Source organism: Arachis hypogaea, chromosome 14, assembly GCF_003086295.3.
Source record: "Arachis hypogaea cultivar Tifrunner chromosome 14, arahy.Tifrunner.gnm2.J5K5, whole genome shotgun sequence".
Lineage (NCBI taxonomy): Eukaryota > Viridiplantae > Streptophyta > Magnoliopsida > Fabales > Fabaceae > Arachis > Arachis hypogaea.
The window spans coordinates 42,174,635-42,198,566 of record NC_092049.1 but is presented as its reverse complement, the minus strand read 5'-3'; the positions used below and the strand labels follow the sequence as shown (position 1 = coordinate 42,198,566).

Here is a 23,932-nt window from a genome sequence, read left to right as displayed (position 1 = left end):
TCAGAAGTGGATTTTAGCACTACATAGACTGTTTTACCCTTACTAGTCATCTGTTTAGTATTTAAAAGATTCTATTCATGTCATTCGAACAAAAAATCATCACTTTTCTCATTATTTTCGTTTTCACCATTGTTGTACACATCAGTATGAGTCTCTAAACCTCCTAGGTTGAGGGCAGGAGCTCTGCTGAGTCCTATGAATTAATAAAAGTACTATTTCTTCTTCTTCGATCCGTGTCTGATCTATCTCTAAGATGTATATTCCGATCTTCATCGTGATGAACAGGATGATCTAGCAAATCAGATCTGTTCATCACACCAAGACAAACGTGCCTGACAAACACCTGCGTCTACTTGGGTTCATGTGATTACTTGGCCGAAAAGCATGAACCAACAGCTATGGATTTAGATCTCTCAGACGGTTTATCCACGATTTCGTTGGGGACTTCTCGAGACACTAGTTCAGCCAATCTCCGGAGAGATTAAGGTCTCCGTGGTATAGGCTAGATCCAAGAAGCAGCTTTCTCTGATCCGAAAGATTCTACCTTGTCTGTGGAGTTTTGAGTAGGATCGCCAGGAGAATGACTTGCTAAGCGCTTCACCCTCCATTGGATTGAATGATCACGGTACCTAACGTTCATTCTGTAGCAGAGAAGATCAATGACCACGGGCAATGACTTTGATCACTTATATCCTACCATAGAAGAAGATCAGTCACAAGCAAAGAAGATAGTAGTACTAGAGTTACTTCAGAAAGACAAAGCAACTCCGACTCTCAACTCAATTCCCATCATATAATTCCTATTATTGCATGATACTTCATCCAACTCCATATACTTAATCCAACAACTGCTGATTCCGCCTGACTAAGACCCATAAGACGACCAAAACATTGCTTCAAGCCACAATCCTCGTGGGATCGACCCTGACTCGCTCAGGTATTACTTGGACGACCCAGTGCACTTGTTGGTACTACTGTTGTATGGAAAGTGTGGGGATTGCGTACGCACGCACCAGTTCTCCCATGTAATTCACCTCCTCCATGGTGGTTTGATCAGGATTATAAGCTTCTTCTTCAGGAGAAGTGATGAGCGGATAATTTATACGCTTTTTGGCATTGTTTTTACATAGTTTTTAATATGATTTGATTAGTTTTTAGTATATTTTTATTAGTTTTTAAATAAAAATCATATTTCTGGAATTTACTATGAGTTTGTGTGTTTTTCTGTGATTTCAGATATTTTCTGGCTGAAATTGAGGGACCTGAGAAAAATCTGATTTAGAGGCTGAAAAAGGACTACAGATGCTGTTGGATTCTGACCTCCCTGCACTCAAAGTGGATTTTCTGGAGCTACATGAGTCCAAATGGCACACTCTTAATTGCGTTGGAAAGTAGACATCCAGGGCTTTCCAGAAATATATAATAGTCCATACTTTGCCCGAGTTTAGATAACGCAAACTGGCGTTCAACTCCAGTTCTCTGCCCTATTCTGGCATTAAACGCCAGAAACAGGTTACAAGTTGGAGTTAAACGCCCAAAATAGGATACAACCTGATGTTTAACTCCAGAAACAGCCTAGGCACGTGTAAAGCTCAAGTCTTAGCCCCAGCACACACCAAGTGGGCCCCGAAAGTGGATTTCTGCACTATCTATCATAGTTTACGCATTTTCTGTAAACCTAGGTTACTAGTTTAGTATTTAAAAAAACTTTTAGAGATTTATTTTGTACCTCATAACATTTTACACATTTCATATTGTATTTCTGACGGCATGAGTCTCTAAACCCCATGGTTGGGGGTGAGGAGCTCTGCTGTGTCTCGATGAATTAATGCAATTCCTTCTGTTTTCTATTCAATCACGCTTGTTTCTATTCGAAGATACTCGCTTGTACTTAACCGTGATGAATGTGATGATCCGTGACACTCATCATCATTCTCAACCTATGAACGCGTGCCTGAAAACCACTTCCGTTCTACCTTAGATTGAGTGTGTATCTCTTAGCCTCTTGGTTCATGATCAGAATCTTCGTGGTATAGGCTAGGATTATTGGCGGCCATTCCTGAGATCCGGAAAGTCTAAACCTTGTCTGTGGTATTCCGAGTAGGATCTGGGATGGGATGACTGTGACGAGCTTCAAACTCACATGTGCTGGGCGTAGTGACAGACGCAAAAGGATCAATGGATCCTATTCCAACATGAGTGAGAACCGACAGATGATTAGCCATTTGGTGACAGCGCATTGGACCATTTTCACTGAGAGGATGGATGGTAGCCATTGACAACGGTGATCCACCAACATACAGCTTGCCATGGAAGGAGACCTGCGTGCGTAAAGAAGAAGACATTAGGAAAGCAGAGATTCAAAAGACAGAGCATGTCCAAAACCTCAATCTGTTCTCCATTACTGCATAACAAGAAATATTTAATTTATGCTTTTTACTCTTCATAAATATAATCACTCTTATCATTGATTTCCTGACTAAGAATTACAAAATAACCATAGCTTGCTTCAAGCCGACAATCTCTGTAGGATCGACCCTGACTCACGTAAGGTATTACTTGGACGACCCAGTGCACTTGCTGGTTAGTGGTACGAGTTGTGAAAAGTGTGATTTACAATTTGTGCACCAAGTTTTTGGCGCCATTGCCGGGGATTGTTCGAGTTTGAACAACTGACGATTCATCTTGTTGCTTAGATTAGGAAAATTTTGTCTTTTGGGTCAGAGTCTTCTATTTTCGTTTCAAAAATTTTCCAAAAATTTATTATTTTTCTTTATTAATCTTTAGAGTTTTTCTGTTTGAGTTTAGTTTCATATTTTAAGTTTGGTGTCAATTGCATGTTTTTATTTTCCTTTAAATTTTCGAATTTGTGTTCATTATTCTTTCTTGATCTTCAAGTTGTTCTTACTATTTTTCTTGTTTGATCTTTAGTGTTTTCCTGCCCTGTGTCTTTTCTTGTTTTTCTTGTGCGTTTTCAAATTATCAGTTTTCAAAAATTGTTATACATTAAATACTTTTTTTTAAAAAAAACACGTCAAATTTATAGCTCAGTTGGCTAGAGCGTTGTGCTTATGTCCTTGGTAATTGAGTATCTTCCTTTTAAAACTTTTTCAAAAATAATTTTTCTTTGATTAAATCTTGTGCCAAACTTTTAAGTTTGGTGTTCTCTTGCTATCTTTCTTTAATTTTCGAAAATTTATTTTTAGTTTTCCTAAAAGTTTTAAGTTTGGTGTTCTTTTTATGTTCTTGAGTCTTTGAAATTTATTCTTGTTGTTCTTGTGAGTCTTCAAGGTGTTCTTGAGTCTTCTTTGTATTTTGATCTTAAAATTTTTAAGTTTGGTGTTCCTTGGTGTTTTCCCTCCAAAATTTTCAAAAAACAAGGATCATTAGATCTAAAAATTTTAAGTCTTGTGTCTTTTGTGTGTTTTTCTCTTTCTTCATTAAATTCAAAAATATCTTTTCTCTTTATTTCAATTAATTTTCGAAATTTCCCTTTAAAAATTCAGATTTTTATTTAAAAAAAACTTTCTATTTTATCTTATCTTAGTTTTAAAATTTCAAAATTCAAAACTTTTTCGAAAATCATATTCAAAAATTTTCAAATCTTTTCAATTAATTAGTCAATTCAACATTCAGATTTCTTTTTATTTTCTTTTTCTTTTAATTTTTGAAATCTATATTTTATCTTCTAATTATTTTACTTTATTTTATTTCATTTTTTCGGTTATTTTTAATTAAATAAAACAAAAATAAAAAAATATATTTTACTTGTAATTCACATCATCTCCCTTTCTCCATCATGGATCTAAGTGGAAATGAACATTCCAGAAGGACTCTGGGGTCATATGCTAACCCCATTACTGCTGCATATGGGAGTAGTATCTGTATACCTCCCATCAAAGCAGAAAGTTTTGAGCTAAATCCTCAGCTCATTGTCATGGTGCAGCAAAACTGCCAGTATTCCGGTCTTCCACCGGAAGAACCTACTGAGTTTCTGGCACAATTCTTGCAAATTGCTGACACAGTACGTGACAAGAAAGTAGATCGGGATGTATACAGGCTGTTACTGTTTCTGTTTGCTGTAAAGGATCAAGCTAAAAGGTGGTTAAATAACCAACCCACAGCAAGCATAAGAACATGGAAACAGTTATCAGACAAATTCCTGAATCAATATTTCCCTCCAAGAAGGATGACACAGCTAAGGCTGGATATCCAAGGCTTTAAACAAGAGGATGACGAATCCCTTTACAATGCCTGGGAGAGGTACAGAAGGATGCTAAGGAAATGCCCCTCTGAAATGTTTTCAGAGTGGGTGCAATTAGACATCTTCTACTATGGGCTTACAGAAAGAGCTCAGATATCTCTAGACCACTCAGGTGGCGGATCTATACACATGAGAAAAACTATTGAAGAGGCTCAAGAGCTTATTGATATAGTTGCCAGAAATCAGCATCTGTACATAAGTAGTGGGTACTCCATAAAAGAAGAAGCCAAGGCAGTGTCTACTGAACTTGGTCCTCCAGAATAAGTTGCTGAACTCAATCAACAATTGTGTTTTTTAACAAAACAGCTAGCAGAGTTCAAGGAGATGCTACAAGACACTAAAAATGCTAATAAAAATATGGAAGCACAATTGAATCAGACAAAATAGCAATTATCAAAGTAGATAACAGAAGAGTGCTAGACAGTTCAATTAAGAAGTGGGAAAACATTAAATACCTCACTTCAGAGCAGCAGAAAGCCAAGAAAAGAACAACTGATAGAGGATGAGCAAAATATTATCCAAAATCCCTCTGAGGACAGTAAGAGCCCAGAGAGGAACAACTGTGGCGTTCAAACGCCAGAAAAGGATGCAAAGTTGGCGTTAAACGCCCATCCCACACGCAGTTCTGGCGTTCAAACGCCAGAAACAGGCAAGGAGCTGGCATCAAACGCCCAATGGAAGCTCAGTTTTGGCGTTCAAATGCCAAAAACAGGTAAGAAGTTGGCGTCTAACACCAATCAAGCTTCTAACCTTGGCATTCAAACGCCAGTGAGGGATCAGACACACACAAGTGCTGATAACAACCCCTCTAAAAAGGCTTCTCCAACCACCTCTGTAGAAAATAAACCTGCAGCAACCAAGGTTGAGGAATACAAAGCCAAGATGCCTTATCCTCAAAAACTCCGCCAAGAGGAGCAGGATAAGCAATTTGCCTGCTTTGCAGACTATCTCAGGACTCTTGAAATAAAGATTCCATTTGCAGAGGCACTTGAGCAAATACCCTCTTATGCCAAGTTCATGAAAGAGATCTTGAGTCATAAGAAGGATTGGAGAGAAACTGAAAGAGTTCTCCTCACTGAAGAATGCAGTGCAGTCATTCTGAAAAGCTTTTAAGAAAAGCTTAAAGATCCTGGGAGCTTTATGATACGATGCATATTAGAGGGTAATTGCACCAAGACAGCTTTATGTGATCTTGGGGCAAGCATCAACCTAATACCTGCATCCACTATCAGAAAGCTTGGTTTAACTGAAGAAGTCAAACCAACCCGGATATGTCTCCAACTTGCTGATGGCTCTATTAAATACCCATCAGGCGTGATTAAAGACATGATTGTCAGGGTTGGGCCATTCGCCTTCTCCACTGACTTTGTAGTGCTGGAAATGGAGGAGCACAAGAGTGCTACTCTCATTCTAGGAAGACCTTTCCTAGCAACTAGACAAACTCTCATTGATGTCCAAAAGGAGAAAGTAACCCTGAGAGTCAATGAGGATGAGTTTAAGTTGAATGCTGTCAAAGCCATGCAGCATCCAGACACACCAAAAGACTGCATGAAAGTTGATCTTATTGACTCTTTGGTAGAGGAGATCAGCATAGCTGAGAGTCTCGAATCATAGCTGGAAGACATCTTTAAAGATGTTCAGCCTGTTCTGGAGGAATCAGAGGAATTGAAAGTTGCTTGCAGTGGTTTATGCCATTGACAAGTTTAGATCATACTTAGTAGGATCAAAAGTGATTGTGTACACTGACTATGCTGCTCTTAAATATCTACTTACAAAGCAGGATTCAAAACCCAGGCTCATAAGATGGGTGTTGCTTCTGCAAGAGTTTGATATAGAAATAAGAGACAGAAAAGGAAGTAGCTGATCATCTGTCCCGGATAGAACCAGTAGAAGGGGCGTCCTTTCCCTCTATTGAGATCTCTGAAACCTTTTCGGATGAGCATTTGTTCGCCATTTAGGAAACAACATAGTTTGCAGACATTGCAAACTATAAAGCTGCAAGGTTCATACCCAAGGAGTACAGCAGGTGATGAGCGGATATTTTATACGCTTTTTGGGGTTAATTTCATGTAATTTTTATTATGTTTTAATTAGTTTTTAGTCTATTTTCATTAGTTTTTAGGAAAAATTCATATTTCTGGACTTTACTATGAGTTTTGTGTTTTTTTGTAATTTCAGGTAATTTTCTGGCTGAAATTGAAGGAGTTGAGCAAAAATCTGATTCAGGCTGAAAAAGGACTGCTGATGCTGTTGGATTCTGACCTCCCTGCACTCAAAGTGGCTTTTCTGGAGCTACAGAACTCGAAATGGCATGCTTCCAATTGCGTTGAAAAGTAGACATCCAGGGCTTTCTAGAAATATATAATAGTCCATACTTTGCACAAGGAAAGACAACGTAAACTGGCGTTCAACTCCAGTTCTCTGCCCAATTCTGGCGTCCAGCGCCAGAAAAGGATCAAAAGCTGGAGTTGAACGCCCAAACTGGCACAAAAACTGGCGTTCAACTCCACAAATGGCCTCTGCACATGAACTGCTTAAGTCTCAGCCCAGCACACACCAAGTGGGCCCCAGAAGTGGATCTCTGCATCATCCATCAAAGTTTACTCATATTTTGTAAACCTAGGCTACTAGTTTAGTATTTAAACAACTTTTAGAGACTTATTTTGTACCTCATGACATTTTAGATCTAAACTTTGTATTCTCTGACGGCATGAGTCTCTAAACCCCATTGTTGGGGGTGAGGAGCTCTGCTGTGTCTCGATGAATTAATGCAAGTATTTCTGTTTTCTATTCAAACACGCTTGTTCCTATCTAAGATGTTCATTCGCGCTTAACTGTGATGAAGGTGATGATCCGTGACATTCATCACCTTCCTCAACCCATGAACGTGTGCTTGACAACCACTTCCGTCCTATATCCGATTGAATGAGTATCTCTGAGATCTCTTAATCAGAATCTCCGTGGTATAAGCTAGAACTGATGGCGGCATTCATGAGAATTCGGAAAGTCTAAACCTTGTCTGTGGTATTCCGAGTAGGATTCAAGGATTGAATGACTGTGACGAGCTTCAAACTCCTGAAGGCTGGGCGTTAGTGACAGACGCAAAAGGATAGTAAATCCTATTCCAATCGGACCGAGAACCAACCAGTGATTAGCCGTGCTGTGACAGAGCGCGTGAGCGTAGTTTTCACTGGAAGGATGGAAGGTAGCCATTGACAACGGTGATCCACCAACACACAGCTTGCCATAGGAGGACGTGCGTGCGTGAACAAGAAGACAGAGGAAAGCAGAGATTCAGAAGACAAAGCATCTCCAAAACTCCAACATATTCTCCATTACTGCATAACAAGTAACCCTTAATCCATGCTCTATTGTTTATTTGCAATTCAATTGATAAACATAATTGACTTCCTGACTAAGATTTACAAGATAACCATAGATTGCTTCAAACCAACAATCTCCGTGGGATTCGACCCTTACTCACGTAAGGTATTACTTGGACGACCCAGTGCACTTGCTGGTTAGTGGTACGAGTTGTGAAAAGTGTGATTCATAATTTGTGCACCAAGTTTTTGGCGCCGTTGTCGGGGATTGTTCGTGTTTGAACAACTGACGGATGATTTTGTTGCTTAGATTAGGAAAATTTTTCTTTTTGGTTTAGAGTCTCTTATTATTGTTCTTGGTTAAAAATATCCTTCTTTAAAACAAGTGTTACATTTACTGCCCAATTGGCTAGAGCGTTAGTCTAAGCCCGTGGCAGTTTGGTACACTCTTTTTAAAACCTTTTTCATAAATAATATTTTCTCTATTAAATTTTGTGCCAAACTTTAAGTTTGGTGTTTTCTTGTTGGTTTTTCTGTGTTTTTCGAAAATTTATTTTGGTTTTCTAAAAATTTTAAGTTTGGTGTTCTTGAGTTTTCCTTGTGACTTGATCTTAAAATTTTTAAGTTTGGTGTTCCTTGGTGTTTCTCCCTCCAAAATTTTCGAAAATAAGGAGCATTAGATCTAAAAAAATTTTAAATCTTGTGCCATCTTATTGTTTTTCTCCTTCCTCTTAAAAATCAAAAATATCCTTTCTCTCTATTTTGAAAACAATTTTTCGAAATATACTTTTAAAAATTCAGATTTTTATTTCAAAATTTAAAACCTTTTTCAAAAATCATCATATCTTTTTTTTTTAAAATCTCATAACCACTTTCTCTCTCCTCACTTTTTCGAAAATCTTTTACTCATTTTTATTTATTCTATTTTGATTTATTTTATTTTTGAAATAAATTAATAAATAAATAAATAAAAATATTTTTTCTATCTTACATCATCTCCCTTTCTCCATCATGGATCTAAGCGGAAATGAACAGTCCAGGAGGACTCTGGGGTCATATTCTAACCCCTCTACTGCTTCATATGGGAGTAGCATCTGCATACCCTCCATTGGAGTCAGTAGCTTTGAGTTGAATCCTCAGCTCATTATCATGGTGCAGCAAAGTTGCCAGTATTCCGGTCTTCCACAGGAAGAACCTACAGAGTTTCTGGCACAGTTTCTACAAATTGCTGACACAGTACATGATAAGGAAATAGATCAGGATGTCTACAGACTATTACTGTTTTCATTTGCTGTAAAAGATCAAGCTAAGAGGTGGTTAAATAACCAACCTAAAGCCAGCATAAGGACATGGAAACAGCTGACAGAAAAATTCCTGAATCAATATTTCCCTCCAAAAAGGATGACACAGCTAAGGCTGGACATCCAAGGCTTTAAACAAAGAGATAATGAATCTCTTTATGATGCCTGGGAGAGATACAGAGAGATGCTACGAAAATGCCCCTCTGAAATGTTTTCAGAGTGGGTTCAGTTAGACATCTTCTACTATGGGCTTGCAGAAGGAGCTCAGATGTCTCTAGATTACTCAGCTGGTGGATCTATCCACATGAGAAAGATAATTGAAGAGGCTCAAGAGCTCATTGATATAGTTGCCAGGAATCAGCATCTGTACCTAAGCAGCAACCCTTCCATGAATGAAGAGGTTAAAACAGTAACTGCTGAACTCAGTCTTGTAAAACAAGCTGCTGAATTCAATCAGCAATTGGATTTTCTAACAAAGCAGCTAGCCGAATTTAAGGACAGGTTACAAGAGACAAGGATAGCTAATATACATATGGACGAACAGTTTAAGCAAACAAAGCAGTAGCTATCAAGGCAAATAGCAGAAGAATGCCAAGCAGTTCAATTAAGAAGTGGGAAAACATTAAATACCCCACCTCAAGGCATCAAAAAGTCAAGAAATGAGCAACCCACCAAAGATTCACCTGAGGACAGTAAGAGCCCAGGGAAAAATAATTCTGGCGCTAAAACGCCAGAAAATTGGTGGAAGGCTGGCGCTGAACGCCCAGACCATGCCCACAACTGGCGTTCAACGCCAGAAACAAGGCAGGATTGGCGTTCAACGCCAAAAATGGGCAAGAATCTGGCGTTGAACGCCCAAATAGGGCAGGATCCAGCGTTGAACGCCCAAAATGGGCACATTTCTGGCGTTCAGGCGCCAGGAACAGACAGTGAGCTGGCGTCTAATGTCACTCCAGCTTCTAACTCTGGAACTCAATTGCCAGTGAGGGATTAGACACACACAAATGCTGATAACAATCCCTCTAAAAAGGCTTCTTCAACCACTTCTGTAGGCAATAAACCTGCAGCAACTAAGGTTGAAGAATATAAAGCCAAGATACCTTATCCTCAAAAACTCCGGAAAGAGGAGCAGGATAAGCAATTTGCTCGCTTTGCAGATTATCTCAGGACTCTTGAAATAAAGATTCCATTTGCAGAAGCACTTGAGCAAATACCTTTTTATGCCAAGTTCATGAAAGAGATCTTGAGTCATAAGAAGGATTGGAGAGAAACAGAAAGAGTTCTCCTCACTGAAGAATGCAGTGCAGTCATTCTGAAAAGCTTTCCTGAAAAGCTTAAAGACCCGGGGAGTTTTATGATACCATGCATACTAGAAGGTAATTGCACCAAGACAGCTTTATGCGATCTTGGGGCAAGCATCAACCTAATACCTGCATCCACTATCAGGAAGCTTGGCTTAACTGAAGAAGTTAAACCAACCCGGATATGTCTCCAACTTGCTGATGGTTCCACTAAATACCCATCAGGCGTGATTGAAGACATGATTGTCAGAGTTGGGCCATTCGCCTTTCCCACTGACTTTGTTGTGCTGGAAATGGAGGAGCACAAGAGTGCTACTCTCATTCTAGGAAGACCCTTCCTAGCAACTGGACGATCCCTCATTGACGTCCAACAGGGGGAAATAACCCTGAGAGTCAATGATGATGAGTTTAAGTTGAACGCTGTCAAAGCCATGCAGCATCCAGACACATCAACAGACTGCATGAAAGTTGATCTTATTGACTCTTTGGTAGAAGAGATCAACATGGCTGAGAGTCTCGAATCAGAGTTGGAAGACATCTTTAAAGATGTTCAGCCTGATTTGGAGGATTCAGAGGACATGAAAGAGCCTCTGAACTTTCTTCTGAAAGAGGAAAAACCTCCTAAACCCGAGCTCAAGCCACTACCACCATCCTTGAAATATGCATTTCTGGGAGAAGGTGACACTTTTCCAGTGATCATAAGCTCTGCTTTAAATTCACAGGAAGAGGAAGCACTTATTCAAGTGCTAAGGACACACAAGACAGCTCTTGGGTGGTCCATAGGTGACCTTAAGGGCATAAGCCCTGCTAGATGTATGCACAAAATCCTATTGGAGGATAATGCCAAACCAGTGGTTCAACCATAGAGGCGGCTAAATCCAGCCATGAAGGAAGTGGTGCAGAAAGAGGTCACCAAATTACTGGAGGCTGGGATTATTTATCCTATTTCTGATAGCCCCTGGGTGAGCCCTGTTCAAGTCGTCCCAAAAAAGGGAGGCATGACAGTGATTCATAATGAAAAAAATGAACTGGTTCCTACAAGAACAGTTACGGGGTGGCGCATGTGTATTGACTACAGAAGGCTCAATACAGCCACCAGAAAGGATCATTTTCCTTTGCCATTCATAGACCAAATGCTAGAAAGACTAGCAGGTCATGATTATTACTGCTTTTTGGATAGCTACTCAGGCTATAACCAGATTGCAGTAGATCCCCAGGATCAAGAGAAAACAGCATTCACATGTCCATCTGGAGTGTTTGCTTATAGAAGGATGCCATTTGGGCTATGTAATGCGCCTGCAACCTTCCAGAGATGCATGCTCTCTATTTTCTCTGATATGGTGGAAAAATTTTTGGAAGTCTTCATGGATGACTTCTCAGTATATGGAGACTCATTCAGCTCCTGTCTTGATCACCTGAAACTTGTTCTGAAAAGATGCCAAGAGACCAACCTAGTTTTAAACTGGGAAAAGTGTCACTTCATGGTGACTGAAGGAATTGTTCTTGGGCATAAAATCTCAAACAAGGGAATAGAGGTGGATCAAGCAAAAATAGAGGTAATTGAAAAATTACCACCACCTGCCAATGTTAAGGCAATCAGAAGCTTTCTGGGGCATGCAGGATTCTATAGGAGGTTTATAAAGGATTTTTCAAAAATCGCAAAACCTCTAAGCAATCTGCTAGCTGCTGACATGCCATTTGTGTTTGACACAAAGTGCCTGCAGGCGTTTGAAACGCTGAAAGCTAAGCTGGTCACAGCACCAGTCATTTCTGCACCAGACTGGACATTACCATTTGAGCTAATGTGTGATGCCAGTGATCATGCCATTGGTGCAGTATTGGGACAGAGGCATGACAAACTTCTGCATGTCATTTATTATGCCAGTCGCGTTCTAAATGATGCCCAGAAAAATTACACAGCCACAGAAAAAGAACTACTTGCAGTGGTTTACGCCATTGACAAGTTCAGATCATACTTAGTAGGATCAAAAGTGATTGTGTATACTGACCATGCTGCTCTTAAATATCTACTCACAAAGCAGGATTCAAAACCCAGGCTCATCAGATGGGTATTGCTTCTGCAAGAGTTTCATATAGAAATAAGAGACAGAAAAGAGACAGAGAACCAAGTGGCTGATCATTTGTCCCGGATAGAGCCAGTGGAAGGGACGTCCCTCCCTTCTCTTGAGATCTCTGAGACATTTCCTGATGAGCATTTATTCGCCATTCAGGAAGCACCATGGTTTACTGATATTGCAAACTATAAAGCTGCAAGGTTCATACCCAAGGAGTACAACAGGTCACAAAAGAAGAAATTAATTACTGATGCAAAGTACTACTTGTGGGATGAACCTTATCTCTTTAAGAGATGTGCAGACGGAATTATCCGTAGGTGTGCCTAGAGAAGAAGCACAGAGGATCCTGTGGCATTGCCACGGATCTCAATATGGAGGCCATTTCGGAGGTGAGCGAACAGCCACCAAGGTCCTCCAATGTGGCTTCTATTGGCCAACACTCTATAAAGATTCCCAAGAGTTTGTACACAATTGTGACAGTTGCCAAAGAGCTGGTAATCTGCCTCATGGTTATGCCATGCCTCAACAAGGAATCTTGGAAATTGAGTTGTTTGACGTATGGGGAATCGACTTCATGGGACCTTTCCCACCATCATACTCAAACACTTATATTCTGGTGGCAGTTGACTATGTATCAAAATGGGTTGAGGCTATTGCCACACCCACCAATGATACTAAAACAGTGCTGAAGTTCCTCCAGAAACATATCTTTAGCAGGTTTGGTGTCCCTAGAGTACTAATCAGTGATGGGGGCACTCACTTCTGCAATAAACAGCTTTACTCTGCCATGGTTCGGTATGGAATTCACCACAAAGTGGCCACTCCATATCATCCACAAACCAATGGGCAAGCTGAAGTCTCTAACAGAGAACTAAAGAGAATCCTGGAACGGACAGTAAATACCCGTAGAAAGGATTGGGCACGGAGCCTGGATGATGCTCTATGGGCTTACAGGACAGCATTCAAGACCCCCATAGGGACATCTCCATACCAACTCGTGTATGGTAAGGCATGTCACCTGCCCGTGGAACTGGAACATAAGGCCTACTGGGCAACCAGATTCCTAAACTTTGATGCCAAATTACTAGGAGAAAAACGATTGCTCCAGCTAAATGATCTAGAGGAATTCAGATTCACAGCTTTCGAAAATGCCAAGCTTTATAAAGAAAAATAAAAAAAATGGCATGACAGAAAGCTGTCATCTAGAATCTTTGAACCAGGACAGAAAGTCCTGTTGTTTAACTCTAGACTCAGGCTATTCCCCGGGAAACTGAAATCCCGGTGGAGGGGACCATACGTGATTACAAGTGTGTCACCATATGGTTATGTGGAGCTTCAAGATATTGATTCTGATAAGAAGTTCATTGTCAATCGACAGAGAATCAAGCATTATCTTGAAGGCAACATCGAGCAAGAATGCTCAAGACTGAAGCTAGATTAAAAGCTCAGCAAGGTCCAGCTAAAGACAATAAAGAAGCACTTGCTGGGAGGCAACCCAGCCATGGGGCAACAATCCTCTAAGCATTTTTCCCTATTTCTATTTTTATTTTTATTTGTTTGTTTATATAGAGTTCATTGACAACAAGGTAAATAATCATTTACAGAAGACCTCGGCACACAAAACAGAGAAAAAGATCTCACTGGCAAGAAAACGCCAGTAAAAGAGCATTTTGGGCGTTCAACGCCCAAAATGGGCATCCACTAGGCGCTGAACGCCAGTGATGGTAGCAGCTGGGCGTTCAACGCCAGAAAGGGGCACCCACTGGGCATTGAACGCCAGTAATGGCAGCAGCTGGGCGTTGAACGCCCAGGAGAGCAGCAATTGGGCGCTGAACGCCCAAAACAGGCAGTGTTTGGGCGTTCAAACGCCAGGAAGGCAGGGAGGAGCCAGATTTATTTTTTTCCACACGTATTTCCATTTTAATTTCAAATTTTATGCTTCAATGCATGATTTTTACATGAACATGTCAAGAACCCTTATTTCTAAAATCCTTAATTTCTAAAAAATCCATCTTTCCAAATTCAATCCAACTCTTTTCAAATCTTTTCTGAAAACAAATCTATCTTTTTCACTCAAAAATCTTTTCAACTAATCCATATCTTTTTCAAATCTCCATATTATCTTTTTCAAAATTCAGATTTATCCTTTTCAAAAATCTATCATATCTTTTCAAAATTAAACTATATCTTCTATCTTATCTTTTTCAACTCAATCTCTTTATCTTATCTTTTCCAATTTTTCGAAAACCCACCCCCCCATCCCTTTAAATTTGGGTTCGGCCTCCCCCCTCCTCCATCAACAATTGCACCTAGCTCTCCTTCTATCCCTCTCCTTTCTTTTCTTTTGCTTGAGGACAAGCAAACCTCTAAGTTTGGTGTGTTTATCCGAGATCACTAAGATCATGGCTCCTAAAGGAAAACAACCCACTCCAAGAGGCAAGAAAGAGAGCGTTCCAAAACCACTTTGGAATCAAGGGAAGTTCTTATCTAAAGAACATTTAGACCATTATCTTAAAGTAATGGGTCTGAGATCAGTGATCTCGGAAGTTAGATTCGATCTGAAAGAAGATGAATATCCGGAGATCCAGGAGCAAATTCGAATCAGGAACTGGGAAGTCCTAGCTAATCCTGAAACGAAAGTGGGAAGGAACATGGTCCAGGAGTTCTATGCTAATATGTGGCAAACTGACAAGCAAAAACTATCTGGAACTGCATTCTATGAATTTCGGACCATGGTCAGAGGAAAGATTGTTCATACCACCCCTGACAAGATCAGGGAGATCTTAAAGCTACCTCAGCTAAAGGATGATCCAGACTCCTTCAACAGGAGGATGATGAGAGTAGACATTGACCTGGATAAGATTCTAGAGGACATATATATCCCTGGAGCCAGGTGGACCACCAACACAAAGGGTGTCCCAAATCAACTCAAGAGAGAGGATCTCAAACCAGTCGCAGAGGATGGCTGGACTTCATTGGGCGTTCTCTGTTGCCCACTAGCAACCGTTCTGAAGTCACAGTTAAAAGAGCAGTGATGATCCATTGCATCATGATGGGAAAGGAAGTGGAGGTTCATCAGTTGATTTCAACTGAACTCTACAAAATTGCTAACAAAAATTCTAAAGAGGCCAGGTTGGCTTATCCAAGCGTGATTTCTCTGCTCTGCAAGGACGCTGGAGTAAGGATGGGAATAACTGAATATATCCTAATTGAAAAGCTAATCACCAAAGCATCAATGGAAAAACAACAAGCACAGGAGGATCCCATCAAGAAGAGAGCACAGGAATTCCTCCCAGAGATCCCTCAATCTGAATACTGGGAGTATCTTAAGACGTCCGTTACCAAGATACGGGAAGCTATAGAGCAAATAATAAAAGAACAGAAGGAACACAGTCAAATGCTGACCTATATGTTTAAAGAACAAGAGGAGCAGGGGCGTGACTTAAGGGAATTGAAGCGCCAAAAGTCTTCTCTTGTAGGACCAAGCACCCCAAGGATCAGAGGAACCCCCGTTCCCCCAGAATAAAGGTTGTTAATTTCCAATTTCTGCCTTAACTCTGTGACAGTGTCCTTATAGAAGGTTACCTTAGGAGTCATATAGTAGTAATTAGTATCTATTTTGATTTTATCTCCAATTAAGCTATAGTTTATTTTTCTCATCATCAGCAAACATGAATAAAGTAGTAGATCTTTTGAATAAGAGGCAATAAAATTTCGAGTTTTAATAAGAGAAATTCTAATTAGTTAAATGTGGTGGCAATGCTTTCTGTCTTCTGAATGAATGCTTGAACAGTGCATATGTCTTTTGAATTTGTTGTTTAAGACTGTTAAATATGTTGGCTCTTGAAAGAATGATGAACATGAGACATGTTATTGATAATCTGAAAAATCATAAAAATGATTCTTGAAGCAAGAAAAAGCAGCAAAGAACAAAGCTTGCAGAAAAAAAAAAGAGAAAGAAAAGGAAAAAGCAAGCAGAAAAAGTCACTAACCCTTAAAACCAAAAGGCAAGGGCAAATAAAAGGGATCCCAAGGCTTTGAGCATCAGTGGATAGGAGGGCCTAAAGGAATAAAATCCTGGTCTAAGCGGCTAAACCAAGCTGTCCCTAACCATGTGCTTGTGACGTGAAGGTGTCAAGTGAAAACTTGAGACTGAGCGGTTAAAGTCAAGGTCCAAAGCAAAAAGAAGAGTGTGCTTAAGAACTCTGGACACCTCTAATTGGGGACTTTAGCAAAGCTGAGTCACAATCTAAAAGGTTCACCCAATTATGTGTCTGTGGCATTTATGTATCCGGTGGTAATACTAGAAAACAAAGTGCTTAGGGCCACGGCCAAGACTCATAAAATAGCTGTGTTCAAGAATCATCACACTGAAATAGGAGAATCAATAGCACTATCTAATTAGATGCCAAAACTGTTCAGAAGCAAAAAGCTACTAGTCCCGCTCATCTAATTAGAATCTGAGCTTCAATCAAAAACTCTGAGATATTATTGCTTCTCAACCTATTAGTCTTCTATTTTATTTGTCTAGTTACTTGAGGACAAGCAACAGTTTAAGTTTGGTGTTGTGATGAGCGGATATTTTATACGCTTTTTGGGGTTAATTTCATGTAATTTTTAGTATGTTTTAATTAGTTTTTAGTCTATTTTCATTAGTTTTTAGGAAAAATTCATATTTCTGGACTTTACTATGAGTTGTGTGTTTTTCTGTAATTTCAGGTAATTTTCTGGCTGAAATTGAAGGAGCTGAGCAAAAATCTGATTCAGGCTGAAAAAGGACTGCTGATGCTGTTGGATTCTGACCTCCCTGCACTCAAAGTGAATTTTTTGGAGCTACAGAACTCAAAATGGCATGCTTTTAATTGCGTTGGAAAGTAGACATCCAGGGCTTTCCAGCAATATATAATAGTCCATACTTTGCACAATGAAAGACGACGTAAACTGGTGTTCAATGCCAGTTCTCTGCCCAATTCTGGCGTCCAGCGCCAGAAAAGGATCAAAAGCTGGAGTTGAACGCCCAAACTGGCACAAAAACTGGCGTTCAACTCCACAAATGGCCTCTGCACGTGAACTGCTTAAGTCTCAGCCCAGCACACACCAAGTAGGCCCCAGAAGTGGATCTCTGCATCATCCATCATAGTTTACTCATATTTTGTAAACCTAGGCTACTAGTTTAGTATTTAAACAACTTTTAGAGACTTATTTTGCACCTCATGACATTTTAGATCTAAACTTTGTATTCTCTGACGGCATGAGTCTCTAAACCCCATTGTCGGGGGTGAGGAGCTCTGCTGTCTCGATGATTTAATGCAAGTATTTCTGTTTTCTATTCAAACACGCTTGTTCCTATCTAAGATGTTCATTCGCGCTTAACTGTGATGAAGGTGATGATCCGTGACATTCATCACCTTCCTCAACCCATGAACGTGTGCCTGACAACCACTTCCGTCCTATATCTGATTGAATGAGTATCTCTGAGATCTCTTAATCAGAATCTCCGTGGTATAAGCTAGAACTGATGGCGGCATTCATGAGAATCCGGAAAGTCTAAACCTTGTCTGTGGTATTCCGAGTAGGATTCAAGGATTGAATGACTGTGACGAGCTTCAAACTCCTGAAGGCTGGGCGTTAGTGACAGACGCAAGAGGATAGTAAATCCTATTCCAACCGGACCGAGAACCAACCAGTGATTAGCCGTGCTGTGACAGAGCGCGTGAGCGTAGTTTTCACTGGAAGGATGGAAGGTAGCCATTGACAACGGTGATCCACCAACACACAGCTTGCCATAGGAGGACGTGCGTGCGTGAACAAGAAGACAGAGGAAAGCAGAGATTCAGAAGACAAAGCATCTCCAAAACTCCAACATATTCTCCATTACTGCATAACAAGTAACCCTTAATCCATGCTCTATTGTTTATTTGCAATTCAATTGATAAACATAATTGACTTCCTGACTAAGATTTACAAGATAACCATAGATTGCTTCAAACCAACAATCTCCGTGGGATTCGACCCTTACTCACGTAAGGTATTACTTGGACGACCCAGTGCACTTGCTGGTTAGTGGTACGAGTTGTGAAAAGTGTGATTCATAATTCGTGCACCAGCAGGCAACAAAAAAAATTAATTACTGATGCAAAGTACTATTTGTGGGATGAACCCTATCTCTTTATGAGATGTGCAGACGGAATAATCCGTAGGTGTGTGCCTAGAGAAGAAGCACAGAAGATCTTATGGCATTGCCATGGGTCGCAATATGGAGGCCATTTCGGAGGTGAGTGAACAGCCACCAAGGTCCTCCAATGTGGCTTCTACTAGCCTACCCTCTATAGAGATTCCCGAGAGTTTGTACGTAACTGTGACAGTTGCCAGAGATCTGGTAATCTGCCTCATGGTTACGCCATGCCTCAACAAGGAATCTTGGAGATTGAGTTATTTGATGTATAGGGTATTGACTTCATGGGGCCTTTCCCACTATCATACTCAAACACTTATATTCTGGTGGCAGTCGACTATGTATCCAAATGGGTAGAGGTCATTGCCACACCCACTAATATACTAAGATAGTGCTGAAGTTCCTCCAGAAACATATCTTCAGCAGGTTTGGTGTCCCTAGAGCACTAATTAGTGATGAGGGCACTCATTTCTGCAACAAACAGCTTTACTCTGCTATGGTCCGGTATGGGATTAGTCACAAGGTGGCAACTCCATATCATCCACAGACAAACGGGCAAGCTGAAGTCTCTAATAGAGAACTAAAAAGAATCCTGGAACGGACTGTAAGTACCCGTAGACAGGATTGGGCGAGAAGCTTGGATGATACTCTGTGGGCTTACAGAACAGCATTCAAGACTCCTATAGGGACCTCTCCATACCAGCTTGTGTATGGTAAGGCCTGCCATCTGCCTGTGGAACTGGAGCATAAGGCTTACTGGGAAACCAGATTCCTAAACTTTGATGCCAAATTAGCTGGAGAAAAAAGATTGCTCCAGCTGAATGAGCTAGAGGAATTCAAACTCACTGCTATCGAAAATGCCAAGCTTTACAAAGAGAAAGTAAAAAGGTAGCATTACAGAAAGCTATCATCTAGTGTCTTTGAACCAGGACAAAAGGTTCTGCTGTTTAACTCTAGGCTCAGGCTATTCCCCGGGAAACTAAAATCCCGGTGGAGGGGACCATATGTGATTACAAGTGTGCCACCATATGGCTATGTGGAGCTTCAAGACACTTATTTTAATAAGAAGTTCATTGTTAATGGACAAAGAATCAAGCATTATCTTGAAAGCAATGTTGAGCAAGAGTGCTCAAGGCTGAGGCTAGATTAAAAGCTCAGCAAGGTCCAGCTAACGACAATAAAGAAGCTGATGAGCGGATAATTTATACGCTTTTTGGCATTGTTTTTACATAGTTTTTAGTATGATTTAGTTAGTTTTTAGTATATTTTTATCAGTTTTTAATTAAAAATCACATTTCTGGACTTTACTATCAGTTTGTGTGCTTTTCTGTGATTTCAGGTACTTTCTGGCTGAATTTGAGGGACTTGAGCAAAAATCTGATTCAGAGGCTGAAGAAGGACTGCAGATGCTGTTGGATTCTGACCTCCCTGCACTCAAAGTGGATTTTCCGGAGCTACAAGAGTCCAAATGGCGCGCTCGCAATTGCGTTGGAAAGTAGACATCCAGAGCTTTCCAGCAATATATATTAGTCTATACTTTTCCAGAGTTTAGATGATGCAAACTGGCGTTCAACGCCAGCTTTCTGCCCTATTCTAGAGTTAAACGCCAGAAACAGGTTGCAAAGCAGAGTTAAACGCCAGAAACAGGTTACAAACTAGCGTTTAACTCCAAGGAAGACCACTACACGTGAAAGCTTCAATGCTCAGCCCAAGCACACACCAAGTGGGCCCGAAAGTAGATTTCTACATCATTTACTTATCTCTGTAAACCCTAGTAACTAGTTTAGTATAATAGAACTTTTTACTATTACTTTTAGATATCTTTGGACGTTTAGTCCCTAGACCTTGGAGGCTGGCCATTTGGCCATTCCTGGACCATTATCACTTATGTATTTTCAACGGTAGAGTTTCTACACACCATAGATTAAGGTGTGGAGCTCTGCTGTTCCTCATGAATTAATGCAAAGTACTATTGTTTTTCTATTCAATTCAAGCCTATTTCTTCTCTAAGATATTCATTCGCACATAAGAACATGATGAATGTGATGATTATGTGACGCTCATCATCATTCTCACTTATGAACGCGTGGGTGACAAACACTTCCGTTCTACATGAAAGCAAGCTTGAATGCATATCTCTTAGCCTCCTGATCATGAGATCAGAGTCTTTGTGGTATAGGCTAGAATTATTGGCGGCCATTCTTGAGATCCGGAAAGTGTAAACCTTGTCTATGGTATTCCGAGTAGGATTTGGGAAGGGATGGCTGTGACGAGCTTCAAACTCGCGAGTGCTGGGCGTAGTGACAGACGCAAAAGGATTACTGAATCCTATTCCAGCAGGATCGAGAACCGACAGATGATTAGCTGTGCGGTGACAGCACATTTTGGACCATTTTCACTGAGAGGACGGGATGTAGCCATTGACAGCGGTGATGCCCAGCATACAGCTTGCCATGGAAAGGAGTATGAAGGATTGGATGAAAGCAGTAGGAAAGCAGAGGTTCAGAAGGAACAAAAGCATCTCCATACGCTTATCTAAAATTCTCACCAATGAATTACATAAGTATCTTTATCCTATTTATATTTTAATTATCAATTCACCATAACCATTTGAAATCCGCCTGAACGAGATTTACAAGGTGACCATAGCTTGCTTCAAGCCGACAATCTCCGTGGGATCGACCCTTACTCACGTAAGGTTTATTACTTGGACGACCCAGTGCACTTGCTGGTTAGTTGTGCAAAGTTGTGACAAAGAACTAAGATTATGAACGTGCGTATTAGGTTTTTAACGCCGTTACCAAGGAATGAACGATCACGATTTTGCATACCAAGTTTTTGGCGCCGTTGCCGGGGATTGTTCGAGTTTGGACAACTGACGGTTCATCTTGTTGCTCAGATTAGGTAAATTTTATTTCAATTTTAAGCTTTTTGTTTTTTTATTTTTATTTTTATTATTTTTATTTTTCGAAAAATTCTCAAAAAAAATTATTATTATTCTATGTTCTTCAGAATTTTTAAGAATGAATTCTAGAGTTTCAGATGATGCTTTTATCATCACAGGAGTCAGTTGATTCCCATCAATTTGAGTGTTGTATGTAATGTCCTGCTGAAGCTTGTTCTGCCCTGTCTAATCTCTTTAGACTGAAGCTTTAGACTAACATTGCATGATTCCTGGAATCTTTATTAAAAATTTTGAGTTTCTTATTTTCTTTTTCCAAATAATTTTCGAAAAATCAAAAAAAAAATTAATAAAATCATAAAAACCAAAAAAAATTTTATGCTTCTTGTTTAAATATAGTGTCAATTCTTAAGTTTGGTGTCAATTGCATGCCTTTAATTTTTTTAAATTTTCGAAAACTCATGCATTATTCTTCATGATCTTCAAGTTGTTCTTGATGATCTTCTTTGTTTGATCTTTGCATTTTTATGTTTTGTGTCTTTTCTTGTTTTTCATATGCATTTTTGAATTACTAGTGTCTAAAGTTTAAAAATTTTTAAGTTTGGTATCTTGCATGCTTTTCTTTTCTTAAAAATTTTCAAAAATAAGTCTTGATGTTCATCTTGATCCTCAAAGTGTTCTTGGTGTTCATCTTGACATTCAAAGTGTTCTTGCATGCATCATGTGTTTTGATCTTGAATTTTTATGTTTTGCATCATTTTTATGTTTTTCTCTCTCCTCATTAAAAATTCAAAAATAAAAAAAATATCTTTTCCTTATTTCACTCATAAATTTTCGAAAATTTGAGTTGACTTTTTCAAAACTTTTTAAAATTTAGTTGTTTCTTATGAGTCAAATCAAATTTTCAATTTAAAAATTCTATCTTTTTCAAATTTTTTTCAAAAATCAAATCTTTTTTATTTTTATCTCATAATTTCGAAATTTTCAAAATTTATTTTCAAAATCTTTTTCTTATTTCTATTTCATATTTTCGAAATTAATGCTAACAATTAATGTGATTGATTCAAAAATTTTAAAGTTTGTTACTTGCCTATTAAGAAAGGTTCAATTTTTAAATTTTAAAAACATATCTTTTTGTTTCTTGTTAGTCAAGTAACCAACTTTAATTTTCAAAATCAAATCTTTTTAAATTTCTTTTTCAAATCTTTTTCAAAATAAATGTCAATTACATCTTTTTCAAAATCAATTTCAAAATCATTTCTAACCTCTTATCTTTTCAAAATTGATTTTCAAATCTTTTTCAATTAACTACTTGACTTTTTGTTTGATTTTAAAAGTTTTCTATTTCAATCATATCTTTTTCAAAACCACCTAACTAATTTTTCCTCTCTAATTTTCGAAAAATACTAACCTCTTTTTCAAAATGACTTTTCATTAACTAATTGTTTTAAATTTTATTTTAATTTTATTTTCCTTCTTAATTTCGAATTTTAACTAATATTTAAAATAAAAATAAAAATATTTTCCTTTTATTTTAATTTAAAATTCGAACCCTCTCTCCCTCTCTGAATTCGAATTCTTCATCTTCTCTTTTCTTCATTCTACTCTTCTATTCTTCTACTCACATAGAGGAATCTCTATACTGTGACATAGAGGATTCTTCTTCTTTTCTATTCTCTTCTTTTTCACATGAGCAGGAGCAAGGATAAGAATATTCTTGTTGAAGCTGATCCAGAACCTGAAAGGACTCTGAAGAGGAAGCTAAGAGAAGCTAAAACACAACACTCTGAAGAGGACTTTACTGAAATTTTCGAAAAAAAAGTTGAGATGGCTGAAACCAATAACAATGGTGGAGGTGCAAGGAAGATACTTGGTGACTTTACTGTACCAAATTCTAACTTACATGGAAGAAGCATCTCAATCCCTACAATTGGAGCAAACAATTTTGAGCTAAAGCCTCAATTAGTTTCTCTGATGCAACAAAACTGCAAGTTTTATGGACTTCCATCAGAAAATTCTTTTCAGTTCTTAACTGAATTCTTTCAGATCTGTGATACTGTTAAGACCAATGGGGTTGATCCCGAGGTCTACAGGCTTATGCTTTTCCCATTTGCTATAAGAGACAGAGCTAGAATATGGTTGGACTCTCAACCTAAAGATAGCCTGAATTCTTGGGATAAGCTGGTCACGGCTTTCTTAGCCAAGTTCTTTCCTCCTCAAAAGCTTAGCAAGCTTAGAGTGGATGTTCAAACCTTCAGACAAAAAGAAGGTGAATCCCTCTATGAAGCTTGGGAGAGATACAAGCAACTGACCAAAAAGTGTCCTTCTGACATGCTTTCAGAATGGACCATCCTGGATATATTCTATGATGGTCTGTCTGAATTATCAAAGATGTCATTGGACCATTCTGCAGGTGGATCCATTCACCTAAACAAAATGCCTGCAGAAGCTCAGGAACTCATTGACATGGTTGCAAATAACCAGTTCATGTACACTTCTGAAAGGAATCCTGTGAGTAATGGGACGCCTCAGAGGAAGGGAGTTCTTGAAATTGATGCTCTGAATGCCATATTGGCTCAGAACAAAATATT

General features: G+C 39.1%; 1 non-coding gene across 1 annotated transcript; it reads right to left on the bottom strand.

Annotated features, from left to right (window-relative positions):
- Nucleotides 1-23,570: 23,570 nt before the first annotated feature.
- Nucleotides 23,571-23,678, bottom strand: LOC112745730 (small nucleolar RNA R71). Its single transcript, XR_003173643.1, has one exon. It is a non-coding gene; the product is annotated as a small nucleolar RNA R71 (small nucleolar RNA).
- Between the last annotated feature and the right edge of the window lie 254 nt (nt 23,679-23,932).